The sequence below is a fragment of the Macaca mulatta genome, chromosome 11, assembly GCF_049350105.2.
Source record: "Macaca mulatta isolate MMU2019108-1 chromosome 11, T2T-MMU8v2.0, whole genome shotgun sequence".
Lineage (NCBI taxonomy): Eukaryota > Metazoa > Chordata > Mammalia > Primates > Cercopithecidae > Macaca > Macaca mulatta.
In genome coordinates, this window is record NC_133416.1 from 133,753,919 (window position 1) to 133,767,285 (window position 13,367).

General features: G+C 39.0%; 1 protein-coding gene across 1 annotated transcript in view; it reads left to right on the plus strand.

Moving 5' to 3' along the window:
- The window catches only part of LOC144332673 (uncharacterized), a 214,059-nt gene that overhangs the window by 106,962 nt on the left and 93,730 nt on the right, over positions 1–13,367 (plus strand). The window lies entirely within an intron of this gene.

A 13,367-nucleotide genomic window follows, 5' to 3' on the forward strand; every position in this document is an offset into this window, starting at 1 on the left:
TTGAAATATCTGAACCAAATTTCAGAAGCTCATCTGCAAATGAACTAAAAATGGTAATGATGCATTTTTTTCCTGGCTGACCTTTATGATGGACATAATTTATCATTCTCGCATCATTATTACAGTGGGGAGACAAGCATTCCAGGGAGATGGTGTCTGCCTGTTTACACTATGATGGGCCTAAACAAATCACTCACTCTGAAGTTCCCTAGGCCTTCTGTTCCCCACCTAAGAGCCTGATGTGGAATCCCTCACCTCTTCCCTTGAAGAACTCCACCTTAGGGAAGCAAATCCAAGCCCGTGGAGGGCTGTGTATTAGTCTATTTTCACACTCCTGATAAAGTCATACCCGAGACTGGGTAATTTATAAAAGAAAGAGATTTCATGGACTCACAGTTCCACCTGGCTAGGGAGGCCTCACAATCATGGTGGAAGGTGAAGGGCACATCTTACATGGCAGCAGGCAAGAAAGAATGAGAGCCAAAATACATGGGAAACCCCTTATAAAATCATCAGATCTTGTGAGACTTATTCACTACCATGAGAACAGTATGGGGGAACCACCCCCATGATTCAAGTATCTCCTACAGGGTCCTTCCCAAAACAATGGGAATTATGAAAGCTACAATTCGAGATGCGATTTGGGTGGGGACACAGCCAAACCATATCATTCCACCACTGGCCCCTCCCAAATGTCATGTTTTCACATTTCAAAACCAATCATGCCTTTCCAACAGTCCCCTAAAGTCTTAACTCATTTCAGCATTAACTCAACTGTCCACAGTCCAAAGTCTCAACTGAGATGAGGCAAGTTCCTTCTGCCTATGAACCTGTAAAATCAAAAGCAAGTTAGTTACTTCCTAGATACCTAGATACAATGGGGTACAGGCATTAAGTAAATACATCTGTTCTATATGGGAGAAATCAGCCAAAACAAAGGGGCTAAAGGCCCCCATGCAAGTCCAAAATCCAGTGGAGCAGTCAAATCTTAAAGTTTCCAAATGATCTCCTTTGACTCTATGTCTCCCATTGAGGTCATGCTGATGCAAGAGGTGGGTTCCCATGGTCTTGGGCAGCTCTGCCCCCATGACTTTGCAGGGTACAGCCCCCCTTCTGTCAGCTTTCACAGGCTGGCACTGAGTGTCTGCAGCTTTTCCAGGCTCATGGTACAAGCTGTCAATGGAGCAACCATTCTGGAATCTGGAGGGCAGTGGCCCTTTTCTCACAGCTCCACTTGGCAGTGCTCCAGTGGGGACTCTGTGTGGGGGCTTCAACCCCATATTTCCCTTCCTCAATGCCCTAGCAGAGGTTCTCTCCATGAGAGCCCGGCTTGTGCAGTAAACTTCTGGCTTGACATCCAGGCATTTCCATACAGCCTGTGAAATATAGGTGGAAGTTCCCAAACATCAATTCTTGACTCCTGTGCACTTGCAGGCTTAATACCATGTGGAAGCTGCCAAGGCTTGGGGCTTGTGCCCTCTGAAGCCATGGCCTGAGCTGTACCTTCACCCCTTTTAGCCATGGCTAGAGTGGCTGGGACTCAGGGTGCTCAGTTGCTGGGCTGCACACAGCAGGGGGGCGCTGGTCCTGGCCCACAAAACCATTTTTTTCCTCCTAGGCCTCCAGGCCTGTGATGGGAGGGGCTGCTGCAAAGGTCTCTGGCATGCTCTGGAGATGTTTTCCCCATTGCTTTGTGATAAACATTTGTCTTCTCGTTACTCATGCAAATTTCTGTAGTCAGCTTGAATTTCTCCTCAGAAAATGGGTATTTCTTTTCTATCACATCATAAGGCTGCAAATTTTCCAAACTTTTATGTTACCCTTTTAAAACTGAATGCTTTTAACAACATTCAAGTCACCTCTTGAATATTTTGCTGCCTAGAAATTTCTTCCACCAGATGCCCTAAATCATCTCTCTCAAGTTCAAGGTTCTACAAATATCTAGGGTGGGGGCAAAATGCCGCCAGTGTCTTTGCTAAACCATAGCAAGAGTCACCTTTACTCCAGTTCCCAACAAGTTTCTCATCTCCATCTGAGACCACCTCAGCCTGGATTTCATTGTCTATATTATCATCATGGTTTTTGTCAAAGCCATTCAACCAGTCCCTCAAAAGTTCCAAACTTTCCCACATTTTCCTGTCTTCTTCTAAGCCCCCCAAACTGTTCCAACCTCTGCCTGTTACCCAGTTCCAAAGTCCCTTCCACATTTTTTGATATCTTTACAGCAGTGCCCCACTCTATTGCTTCCAATTTACTGTATTAGTCAATTTTCATGCTGCCGATAAAGACATAGCTGAGACTTGATAATTTGTAAAGAAAAAGAGTTTTAGTGGACTAACAATTTCACATGGCTGGAGAGGTCTCCCCCACAATCATGGTGGAAGGTGAAAAGCGTATCTTACGTGGCTGCAGACAAGAGAGAATGAGAGGCAAGTGAAAGGGGAAACCCCTTGTAAAATCATCAGATTGCGTGAAACTTATTCACTACCACAAGAACAATATGGGGGAACCAACCCCCTGATTCATTTATTTCCCACCAGGTCTCTCCCATAACATGTAGGAATTATGGGAGCTACAGTTCAAGATGAGATTTGGGTGGGACCAAACTGTATCAGATTGGATTCCATTATTGCATTATACCACCTTGTCTCTCCACAGAAACGTACTGAAGCCATCCTGTGCCCAGTTCCATAGATAGATCTTAGGAAGATGGTAGTTACATGCTTCACGGTTACTCTTGTAACTGAATGAAGAGGGAACCTTCCTCTTAATCAGACGTGATCAGTGATTACACGTGGAATCTCAGGTGACCATGCTCACAGCTGCTCTAATGCTTTTCTGGGAAAAGCCAAGTTCTGTAGGGGGCTTGTGTAAAATGCAGGGATATAGTTAATTAGCTGAAATACACTATCCACATTAATGATAAACTGTATGACTCTGAGATGAACAGTCCTCTGCACAGTTGTTCTCATCTTCATAGCAACCTGTGCATTCATCCCAAAGACACCTCCAAAGGTGCACAGGACTCATGAGCACCCTGTAGACAGACGCCAGCCTACGAACACTTTATTTCCACCAAGGTCCCGAAAACTATGTGATCCACAGAGATGTATTTTCAAGAAACAGTCAAGGCTCTTACGGAATATCTGCATAATATTTACACATTGGGGAAACTGTGTTGAGACCCTGACTTACCCAAAAGAGAAAGTGTAACCTAGAGGAAAATTTAAATTATGGCAATCCAAACACAAAATTTGCTAGCTTCTTTATGTCCCCAAGTTACCTACACTTTTGAGGGATGAAATGGGGAAGTTGTTAGGACACAGAATCTGGAGGGAGGAAAAAAGATTTTGATAGGCTGGAACTTTGGACCTGATGTAACAAGATTAGAAGAAATAAATGTAAAGTTCTATATTTATATCTAAATGCATTTTCAAAAATAACGTACATCCGTATAAATAAATAAATAAGCAAACAAGAAAAACCACCTTTATAAGTGTATGATTCGGGAAATAGAGCCTAAAAGCAATGTCTATGAAGAAAAGCCTTGGATAGTTTTATCAATAGTAGACTCCATATATGTCAGTTGTTAAATGAGGCTTCCCAAAGTACTAATGTGGTATTTAACAGCAACAAATGGTGCCTATTTTCTAGAAAAGAGGTCAAAATACAACTAGCAACTCGACTGAAAGCCATATTAGCATATAATTCTGTTTGTTTGATTATATTTGATATTGGACATAGAATTGAAAACTTAAATTACATGCTGCATATAAGATATACAAAATAGGCAATATTGAGTAGGAAACTGGATTTCTGTTGTTCTTGAAAAGCTTAAGCTGGGCTCACATTCCTGCCTGGTTAACATCAGCTGGGACTGAGTGGCGACTAACTGTTATATGGTGCTTGTGGTCTCCAACTGACCTCAGTCCCCACGACTCTCTCCTGTGTCTCTGGTATTAAGGTTGAAGGGCACAAGCCACTTCCCATCACACATAGCCTCTTAGAGTTCACAAAAAAAAGTGAAAAATGAGTGTATACTGGTCTCTACACAAAGTGGGCAACAAATGACAGACCTCACTTTGTCACTCTGTCCTAGAATTCCGTGGCACTCTAGGTCATAAGAGTAACACTGGGAAATTGACACATGTTCTGCCAGAGGGTAAGATTTCAGGGTGCTGAAGGACCTAGAAATTACATTACAGTATGAAAAATTGAAGGAAGTGCAAGTGCTTAACCTCATGAGGAGAAAGAGAAACGTCCCAGGGCTAACACAAAGTGGGAGGCATGATGGCTTTTTCTTAAGCATTGAAAGGGCTACTGCATGGACTACAGAGATTTGTTCTTTTTTCTGGATCTCTAAAGTGGAAAGTGTAAGGGAAGCAATTCTTGCTCATTATAAAGAAATAAGTATTTCAGAATCAGTGTCTTACAATGGCCAACTTTTTCAGTCTTTGGTTAAAATGTGGCATCACTACTTTGTAGCTATTTGATCTCTGGCAAGTTGTTAGCTCTTGGTGCCTTAATTTCCTTGTGTGTAATATGGAGATGGTAATGGTCTAATGGAATTGTACTGTATGCAGAGATTAGTTCTAAATCAGCATTCCTGAGGCAGACTTTTTCACTAATGAAAATGACCCTTTGAAATTCCGTAAATTAAACTTAAATCACAAGGACTCGGGCTCTTCGAAACTCAACATTCAAGAATTAATTTTCTTTTTTCTCTTGCATTTAGCTGTTGCTAAACTCTCTGGGTCCTAAACTCAAAGTCTAGTTTAAAAGGGGTATCAAAGGCATCATAGATAGGTTTTAATTTTTTCTTATGATCTTTTATTCTCAGCACATATAATTGAATTTTTATGTGTTTAATATGTGTGTAATTCATTCTCATCAGGCAAGAATCAAGTCATACAGTATTTGTAAAAAGACAGCACAATGTTTAATCTGTCATATGTCTATGTAGGTATTCATATGTATATCTATAAGTTTTAGTTTCTAATTGATTGGAAGCTTCATGGGTTCTAGGACTGTGTTTTTATGAAACAGTGGATTTCCCATTGCTTAGCAGAGTGCCTGGGATGCTGTAAGTACACAGTGGACATAGTTGGAAGAAATAAGGAAGAGAAAAGGAAGGAGGGAAAGAAGGAAGGAAGGAAGGAGGGAAAGAGGAAAGGAGGGAAAGAGGGAAGGGGGATGGAGGGAGGGAAGGAAGGAAAGACGTTGGTCCAATAATGGAATATGTGGTTGCCTAAATTGTTCCATAAATTTCTGGAGCATCTCCTGTGAATTCCTTTTCAATGGAGGAAATCAAAGAAAGAAGGAGCTCTCTACAGTCAAATGAGTTTTTATTGGGTGGAGACTTGGAATTGCATACTTAGATCTAGGGGTTTTCTTTGTTTTTGTTTTGGTTTTTTGTTCTCATGGAAAGCATTTTTTCCCAAAAACATTCACTGACCACATATTGTGTTCAGTGTAGTGCTTATGGGGCTTAGGATGTTACAAAAATGGAATGCATATGGCTTCTACCCTTAGTCATTTACTTAGCAGTTGTAGCTAAGGGAGCTGACTTTTATTATTGGCCAAGCACGTTAGTAGCATTGACATATGTCTGCCTCATGTAAGACTTTAAGGTAGGTAAGGCTTTTACCTAAATTTTATACATGAAAAATCAGAAGTATTAGAGGGTAAGTAACTTCCTAAAGGTTACACAGCTGGTGGGTGGTGGAGCTCGGGTTTCCACTCAGCCTGCTGGCTCTGAGCCTGCATTCATATCCCTGTGCATGATGGCTTCATCTTCCTTGGAGTTTGTGTCCAACATGGTGGGAGGAACATCTCATGAACAGTAACAAAATGCCATTCCTATTGCTTCCCCACAGGAGGGGTCAGTTGGTTGATAATGAGCTTTTCTAATATTTATAACACACTATTGTTTTCAACCACATCACCTGAAAGGCATGTTGTCTTCTCATTGTCAAGTTTCTTTGAAGGTCATCACAGGAAGGATAAAAGCATGGATTTCAAGAGTAGTCATCTTTTCATGTCTCTTTTTCTGATAAACGATGGTCTTATGCATTTATGGGTCAGTAATTATATCATTTGTCAATAAATTGTGGCTTTCAGGACTGCAGAAGACTGTCATGCATCATTAGCAAGTACTGAATTCCTTTCATTCTTGAAAAAGAAACATAAATGGATCTATAACGGCACAGAGAGAGTGCCCACCAACTTATATATGTGATAATTAAATGCCCAGGCCTCCGACTTCAGCTGGACTAGGCAATAATGAAATGCTAAAGACTTAATAAAAACATTAATATGCTTAAGTCTTCCTGGCCCGGGGAAAGCACTTTGTGGACCTGGCTTATGAGTGCTTAAGGCAACATGTGATGGATGAGCTGTCATATGGAAATTTAAAGTTGTCCTGCTGCTTGCTTAGAAATGTGTAGCAAACGGCTCCTAAATAGGGCAAAAAACATTGGCTTTGAAATAACATCTGCGTAGCCTGGGTTAGAACACAGCAACTAGAAAAAAGCTCACTGCCCAAGACTTCCCAAAACGTTGGATTTACAGAAAGGGTAAGATGGGAGGTGGTGTTTTCTGAATGGGGTGCTCTAAAGAGGATATTTTGAGCACCTTAAATGAGTTAAAGGCATCAATGAAGATTTAAGTAGAGAAGATGTAGACAGTTGGGTAGGGAGCAATGGCCTGGCAGGCCTAGAACACAACCTGTATTAGTTAAACATTTTTGGTTACAACTAATGAAAGCACAAATCAAATTTTAAGCCAAAAATGAAATTAGCTGGATCATGTACCTGAAGAGAGCTTTTAAGGTTTATTGCAAAGTTGGACCGCAGCCTTCTCTACGACCTGTTTTCTCTGTTTCTCAATACTGACGCCCTCTCTGTAGTCTTTATTCCCAATCAGGCTCCTTCTGTGTGGAGGGTTCCCAAGGGTTCGGGGTTCATATTTTTCTAGCTTCTAGTCCAGTGAGAAGCCAGTGTTTGTTCTCTGTCAATGCACCAAGAATTACCTGATTAAACAGACTGGGGTGTAGTGCCCATTTCTGAATCAGTGAAACTGTGGACATAACATGAAGTATGTCCACTGGCTAGACCTGTGCCGCATATCCATATGTGGAACTGAGAGTTCAACTCTCTTGAGAGTCCATCCTCGGGAAAAACCGAGGAAATGGATAGGCAAAGAATCACAGCTATCCATTCAGTTTCCCATGAAAATTCCCTAATTTTTTTTTAGGACGAACACAGTCAGTCAGCAAATCCTGATAGAAAACCTACCATGTTGGGGGAACTATGGCAAACCTCTGGAGGCATTTGCAAACTATTTGAGGCATACTTTATGTGACCAAATACCTACTGAGTGTCTAATTGTGCCAATTACCTGTTGCTATATACAAATCACCCTACAACTTAGCAATGTAGAAAAATAAGAATTTATTAGAATAGAGTTTCTGAGGGTCAGGAATCTGGGAAAGGTTCAATTGTCTGACTCAGGCTCAGGGTATGTAATGATATTGCAGTGAAGATGTTCACAAAAGCTTCAGTCATCTCCAGTCTTGCCTGGGGCTACAAAATCCACTTCCAACGTAACTGGCTCCCACAGCTAAATTCATGCTGGATGTTATCATGAGGTCTCAGTTCCTCACGCCTTGGGCCTCTTCATAGGATCACTTAAAAGTTTTCATGACATGGCAGCTGGCTGCCTGCAATGTGAAGGATTTAAAAGAGAGAGGAAGATGTCACAGTGATGTTTATCTCTGAATCCCAACAACACTATAACTTTTGACACATTTTATTCATGACAAGTTGGTCACTAAATGCAGCCCACACTCAATGAATACCCCTGATCAAAGATTATTTATGCTCCTCCCTGATGCAAAATAGACTCACTTCCTCCCAAGATCTCCTGAAAACCTTGTTCTTTTAGATCGTCAATTCAAAATCAGGATTCGGGGGTTGAAATCCGGTTCAGGTACAGATGAGATTTCTGATTCTAAAGAGGTCCATGTTTTCCATTAGGAAAGCATATTTACCCTAGAAAATGATATTCCTAGATACGGGGAAAAGAAAAGGTTTTAGAATTAGATTGGCTTCAGTTCTTCAGTACAGCTTCGGGTTTTGCAAGAAGATATCAAACTGCAGAACCATAAGCTTCCACTTATATCAGAGGGTGAGGGGCTGCCAGTGTGTGCAGAGATCACGTGGTGAGAGAAGGAGGAAAGTGAGGGAGGTTCCAGGCTTCTTTTTAACAACCAGCTCTTAAGGGAACTAATAGAGTGAGAACTCACTCACTCCCAGATTCCCACAGACGTGGCATTAATCTATTCACGAAGGATCTACCCCCATGACCCAAACACATCCCATTAGACCATAGCTCCAACATTGGGATCAAATTTCAACGTGAGGTTTGGGTAGACAAACATCCAAACCACAGCATCACCTTTGCACATAATATCAATGATGCTTTATACTGATTGGGCACTTATTATGTGCTAATGTGCCAGGCACTGTTGTCAGTGATTCATGTGTTTTAACTTGTTTAATCCTCACAGCACCACCTTGAGTTAACTACTATTATGAATCCCATTTTATAGACGGAAAACTCTATGTGGGATATAGTAGGGATGCACAACGAAGTGAAGTCATTTATCCTGTGATTAACACAAATGGTAAGGAATAGAATCATGGTTTGAACTCTGGTACACATTCTTTTACCTACCACATAAATAGAACAGTACAATTTTCCACTGAACACAGCTCCTGGTGAATAGTGAGGTTATTTATTTCGGGGACTTTTTATTTCTTTAACTTTTCTGCTCTTGAATTGTCCACAAACTGACTTGTTTTAAGTAAGATCTGAGTTTAAAGATATTGTCAAAGATAAAAATGTGTCCTCTGGTTTTTTCTAAATATTTTCTAAAACTTGGAAAATAATTGAATATAAATCTACTTATATTAGGAATTAAGGGACATACAAAGGAATATCACAAATAAAAACCTGCAATTCATTTTTAGCCAAAAAAAAAAAAAATGCACAAATAGAGGCAAGAGGAGAGATAACACCTCTGATTAAGTCATGTTGTTCCCTAAATATGCAGGGGATTTGATAATTTAATGGCTTTTCACGGATGTATATCACTCAGAGAATATGAATGCTCAGAAGATATTCCTGGCTCTAGGAACTGGAGGAAATATAAATCATAGTAAGCTAAGAACACCACAGGATTATAAAGCAAAGGAAACGTTCAGATTACACAGAACACTCATTAACAAAAGAAAGTCTCTCTTCTGCTTCTATTGTCAAGTGAACAGACAGCTAGCAGAAAAAGATCATTTCTGTTCATATCCTTTATTCATTCTTTCCTAATTACATCTTGTAAACTGCCGTTTGGATTTAATTTGCAATGGAAATAGCACTACCACTTATGGACAAAGCTACAATGATAAGAAAATAACAGATTCCAACAGCCCTCTTTATTTTCATTTCTTTAACTCCCTGAAGAATTGTCTTAACTTCCTTGAAGACCGCCTATCCCAAATAAATATGTTAAGTAACAAAGTGTCGTTATCAAAGCCAATGTGGAGAAGGGTGTTTCCTAGGTTTTCTTCTAGGATTTTTTAAGTTTGAGGTCTTACATTTAAATCTTTAGTATATCTTGTTAATTTTTATATATGGTGAAAGGTAGGGGTCCAGTTTTATTTTCTTGCATATGCCTAGCCAATTATCCTAGCACTATTTATTGAATAAGGAGTCTTTTCCCCATTGCATATTTTTGTTGACTTGGTTGAAGGTCAGATGACTGTAGGCATTCAACTTTATTTCTGGGTTCTTTATGATGTTCCATTGGCCTGTGTGTCTATTTTTTTTAACTGTACCATGCCGTTTTGGTTATTTTAGCCTTATAGTATAGTCTGAAGTTGGGTGATGTGATGCTTACAGCTTTGTTATTTTTGTTCAGGATGCTTTTGCTATTCTGGCTTTTTCGGTTCCATGTGAATTTTAAAATAGTTTATTTCTAATTCTATGAAAAATGGCATTGGTATTTTGATAGAAATAGCATTGAATCTGTAAATTACTTTGGGCAGTATGTCCATTTAAATAATGTTGATTTTTCCAATCTATGAGTATAAGATATTTTTCCATTTATTTGTGTCATCTCTGCTTTCTTTCAAGAGTATTTTGTAGTTCTTCTTGTAGAGATCTTTCACCTCCTTGGTTAAATAAATACCTAGGTACTTCATTTTTTGTGGCTATTTTAAATGTGATTGTGTTCTTGATTTGGCTGTCATCTGGAACATTATTGGTGTATGGAAATGCCACAGATTTTTGTATGTTGATTTTGTATCTTGAAATGTTGTTGAATTTCCTTATTGGTTGTGTGAGCCTTTTGGGAGAGACTTTAGGGTTTTCTAGGTATAGAATCATATCATCAATGAAGAGAGATAGTTTTACTTCTTCTTTTCCTATTTGGATGAATTTTATTTATTTCTCTTGCCCAGTTGCTCTGGCTAGGACTTCCAGTACTGTGTTGAATAGGAGTGATGAGAGTGGGTATCCTTGTCTAATTTCAGTTCCCAAGTGGATGGTTATGGTTTTTGTCTGTTCTGTATGTTATTGGCTATAGGTTTGTCATAGACGGTTCTTATTATTTTGATGTCTGTTCCTTTGATGCCTACTCTGTTAAGGGTTTTTTATCATGATGAGATGTTGGATTTTATTAAAGCCTTTTTCTGCATGTATTAACATGATAATTTGATTTTTGTTTTTTATTCTGTTTATGTCATGATTCACATTTATTGATTTGTGTATGTTGAACAAACCTTACATCCCAGGGGTAAAGCCTACTTTATTGTAGTGAATTAACTTTTTGATGTGTTCCTGGATTTGGTTTGCTGACATTTTGTTGAAGATTTTTGCATCTCTGTCCATCAGGGATATTGGCTTGAATTTTTCTTCTTTTTGTTGTTGTGTCTTTGCCAGAATAAGTTAAGGAGGAGCCCCTTCTTGATTTTTTTGAATAGTTTAAGAACTTATAGCTAAGTAAATTGAAGAAAGCTATTGCAACAAAAACAAAAATTGCAATGATACCAAAAATTAACAAGTGAGACCTAACTAAACTAAAGAGCTTCTGCACAGCAAAAGAAATTATCAACAGAGTAAACAGACAACCTCCCATTCTGTAGAATGGGAGAAAATATTTGAAAACTGTGCACTTGACAAAGGTCTGATATCCAGAATCTATAAGGAACTTAAACAAATTAACAAGCAAAAAACAAATAATCAAATTTTTAAAATGGGCAACAGACATGAATAAACACTTCTTAAAAGAAGACATAGAAGTGGTCAAAAATATATTTAAAAAATGCTCATCATCACTAAAAAAATATATATTAAAAAATGCTCATCATCGCTAATCATCAGAGAAAGGCAAATCAAATCCACAGTGAAAGAACATCTCATAGCAGTCAGAATGGTGATTTTTAAAAAGTTAAACAAATAACATATGTTTGCCAGGCTACAGAGAAAAGGGAATGCTTACACACTGTTGGTAGGAATGCAGATTACTTCAGCCACTGTAGAAAGCAGTGTCAAGATTTCTCAAATAACCTAAAACAGAACTACCATTTAACCCAGCAGTCCCATTGCTGGGTGTATACCAAAAAGACATATGCACTTGGATGTTTACTTCTGCACTATTTACAATAGCAAAGACCTGGAGTCATCTTACATGCCCATCAACAGTGGATCTGATCAAGAAAATGTGGTTCATGTGCACAGTGGAACTCTAGGCAGCCATTAAAAAGAATAAAATCATGTCCTTTGCAGCAACATGGAAGCTGCCTGAAGGCCATTACCCTAAGTGAATTAATGCAGGAACAGACAACCAAATACCACATGATCTCACTTATAAGTGGGAGCTAAACATTGAGTATACATGGATGTAAAGATGGGAACAATAGACACTGGGGACTATTAGAGGGGAGAGGGAAGGAGGGACATGTGGGCTGAAAAACTACCTGTGGGGTACTCTGCTCACTACCTGGGTGATGGGATTATCCATATACGAAACCTCAGCAACAGGCAATTTACACATGTAACAAACCTTCACATATACCCCCTAAATCCAAAATAAAAGTTGAAAAGAAAAAAAAAACTAAAACAAAACAAAGTGTCTTTATGTTATTGATCACTTCTCAGGCCAACTTATCCAAATCTCACATGATTTGTATCACATTTTTAAAATTAAAGCATTGGACCCAAAGTACTGTCCAATAAAGTGAACTTGTGATGCTCTGGCCTGCCAACAGCCATTCTTATTAACCAAGGCTTTCACCTTATAATTTCCCAATAAATATGTTACCAAGCACTGAATGACAAATCAAATATTGTCCATGATATTTAGAGTGTATCATTGAGTTAATATGGGAGTCGCAGTCCTGATTTATTTTCTTTTGAGTATAATTGTGCAAAAACATGTTAGTTATCCATTTTTCGAGCTTTCCCTTTATCTGAAAACCAACTTGCTTGGCCTGTACATTTTTCATACTCATTATTGAAAGCCTGGTGAGGTTGTAATACGAATGCTAAGAAAATCTGCAGATTTGCTGGTCATAGTTCCCCAGTTATTTTGCTGTAGCTAATACTGGGGCTGAAACAACTGTTCTCTCCTATACTGAGTCTGTAGCAGAGAGCATTGACTGTATAAACAAGATAGCGGAAGCAAGGCAGCAAATTCAAAACATTATTACAAGGTCTGAGATAAGGTGAGCCATGGATACATGTCAGTAGTTATTATGATTACACATTGTTTTTGTTTTGATGTATTTTATTTGTAAAGAATTGGCAGGAAAAAATAAAACCATAGATTATGGTGTCAGGAGATGATGGTTTGCCACTTTGATGCTTGATGTTATTGAACCACTTACCATCTCTGGCTTCAATTTACTCTTCTGGTTCAAGTAACTCACACAAATAAATTCTCATGTCCCCTAGGTACTTCAAGGAGGATTCCTCTCACAGTGTATAAATATGTGCTATTATATAATTGCAAAGAGAGACCATTACAATTTTACATCATCATCCTATGATCAGAGAGCACCCAACACTATTCTACCTTCTATAGCAAAGTATTAGGACCATGTTATATATTCAGAAACATTCAATCCAAATGAACATGTGTCTAATCTTTTATTAAGAATTACTTGTTAGACCAAGTGCAGTGGCTCATGCCTGTAATCCCAGCACTTTGGAAGGCCAAGGCGGGCAGATCACAAGGTCAGGAGTTCGAGACCAGCCTGGTCAACATGGTGAAACCCCGTCTCAACTAAAAATACAAAAATGTAGCCGGA